A 2746-nucleotide genomic window follows, 5' to 3' on the forward strand; every position below is an offset into this window, starting at 1 on the left:
CAAGAAGAAGAGTAGTAAATCAGGAGGATCCAACATTTCCTTGGCAAACGAAGACCCAATTAAGGAGGACATCGAATACGACTCCGAATCTGAAACCGAGGAAGAGAGCGACTTTGAAGGCGAACTAGCTAACCCCATGGCTAATATCGATGAAGTTCCCATGGGGGAATGGAAGAAGAGAATACGTGACGATACCGGGCCGGGACTTGTGCAACCCGCAATTCCCGCAACTGCCAACTTTGAGCTTAAAGGTCACATACTTGCTCAACTAAAGGAGATTCCCTTCTACGGTAAAGATCACGAAGATGCCTATAAACACTTGCATGAGGTCAACGATGTAGCTGATTATTTTAATGTTCCAAATGTGCCTCGCGAGACCCAACTGCTTCGTATGCTTCCCGTCACGTTCAAAGGTGCTGCAAAGGATTGGCTCAAGTCACTCCCTCCCGGATCCATCACTACATGGGCTAAGATGAAGGAAGAATTTATTGACCAGTTTTGCCCACCTTCAAAGATAGCCAAGTTGAAGAAAGTTATTGCCAACTTTGAACAACAAGCTGGAGAGTCCCTTTATGAGGCATGGGAGAGATACAAGGGCCTACTAAGGAATTGCCCACATCACGATCTTAATAGCCAACAAGAAGTCTCCATTTTTTTATGATGGGGTAAATGTGACTACAAGGCAGCTTCTTGACTCGCAAGGACCGCTCACCAAGAAGCCACCCCCGGTGATCAAGGAATTAATTGAGGAATTCTCTAAACATTCTAGAGAATATCATAACCCACGGAATGAAGTAAGTAGGGGGTTGTGAACACTGTAAACGATAGCATGGCGACAATGATAGCTAAACTAGATAGTTTAGATCGGAGGATGACTAAGATGGATCAAACAATCCATGCTATTCGGGTTGGATGTGAAAATTGTAACGGACCTCATCTTACTAAAGATTGTGATTTGGATGAGAATGGAAACAAGAAAGCTCAAGTATTCTATTCAAGTGGCGATAGATTTGATGATAATTGGCGGAAACCGAAGAAGGAATGGCTCCCGTATGACGAGTACAAAAAGGCAAAGGAGGAGAAATACAAGCAAAAAGAACGGGGTTTCTATCAAAAGGAGGAACCGGTTATGAAAAGAGATCTGATTTAGAAGAGATGTTCACAAGATTTGTAGCTGCGTCAGAGAAGAGACACAATGATACCGACGTTGAATTGAAGGAGCAACGAGTAATGCTTAAAGATCATCAAGCTATGATGAAAGATCAACAAAATTTGCTTAGGAATCAGCAAGCCTCCATTCATAACATTGAAAAGCAGATAGGACAGCTTGCACAACAAATCAATCAAAGAACACTTGGTGAACTTCCGAGCAATACCGGACAAAATCCAAAAATGGCGCATCTAAATGTGATAACCACTAATTCTGACAAAATTTTCACTCCTTTGACCTCTATTCAGAAGAAACCCAGTAAGGTGCAAACAGAAGAGGAGATTGAAAGGAATTCGAGCAAACCCGACTCGACTCGCCGAGTCGGTATAATGGACTCGACGAGTCCGAGAGCTGATGAGAAAAATTGTTCTCTTTTGAAATCTTACAGGCCCCCTTTGCCATTTCCAATCCGAGCCATACCAGATGAGCATATTCAACAGTATAGAAGATTTATGGAGCAAGTGAGGACCCTCCAAGTGAACATTCCATTTGTTGAAACAATACTTCATACACCTAAGTATGCAACTTTGCTTAAGAACCTCTTCACCACTAGGCAAAATATGGAAGAAGTTGCTGAAGTATTGCTAAATGAACTGCCAGAAAAGAGGGGTGATCCGGGAAGCATCTCCATACCTTGTCAATTTGGGAACATAATCTCTACTCATGCGTTGACCGATTCGGGTGCAAGCACTAATCTAATGCTATATTATTTCTTCAAGAAGCTAAATTTGCCGGAGCCAAAGCCGATTCGTATGAAGATCCATTTAGCCGATAAGACAATAATAAATCCAAGAGGAGTATGCGAAGATCTTCTCATCAAAGTCGATAAATTTGTGTTTCCCGTGGACTTTGTAGTGCTTGACATGGAAGAAGATGATGGGTTTTGAGCATTCTAACACTTCCTAAGTGTACATGCAACCCTAATAACCTTGGATCTATGTTTGTCTAATTATCATGCAAAGTTGAATTCCAAGGTTATATTCCTATCTAGCATACATGGGGAACAAATTTTAACTTGCATGAAAGATAGAATAACTTACCTTGTTGTTGCTTATGATCCTTGAAACCTTGTGAGCCTAGCACCCCAAGTGTGATGCCTCAAATGCTTCACACAACACCAAATGCTTTTGGAATGACTTTAAAGAGAATACACACTTCTAAAATCGGCATAGCCCTCTTGTTTCTTATGTGTGTCCGATTTTGGTGGAGAATGGGTTTCTTATATAGTGTTGACACATCTAGGGTTACACCATGTAAACCCTAATGTGTCATGACTCTTCATTTCCATGACCCATGGGTTTGTAACTCCCATGGAGCATCCATGGAGCATTCAATGGGTTTAACCCAACTTGATTATCCATGGAGCCTTTTAGCCCACTATACAAGTTATGGATGATTTACATGATCAACCCATATATTTAATTAGTCATCTTTTGATCACTTAATTAATCCTAGATTAATTCTTGATCAATACTAATTAAATAATACTATTAATATATTAGAACTTATAATATATTAATAAACTACAAGTGTTAT

At 40.5% G+C, this 2746-nt stretch overlaps 1 non-coding gene across 1 annotated transcript; it reads right to left on the reverse strand.

Annotated features, from left to right (window-relative positions):
* Positions 1-520: 520 nt before the first annotated feature.
* Positions 521-627, reverse strand: LOC145151654 (small nucleolar RNA R71). The gene has a single exon (XR_013732217.1). It is a non-coding gene; the product is annotated as a small nucleolar RNA R71 (small nucleolar RNA).
* Positions 628-2746: the final 2119 nt, after the last annotated feature.

The sequence above is a fragment of the Lactuca virosa genome, chromosome 1, assembly GCF_052849685.1.
Source record: "Lactuca virosa cultivar CGN04683 chromosome 1, Lactuca_virosa_CGN04683_v6, whole genome shotgun sequence".
NCBI lineage: Eukaryota > Viridiplantae > Streptophyta > Magnoliopsida > Asterales > Asteraceae > Lactuca > Lactuca virosa.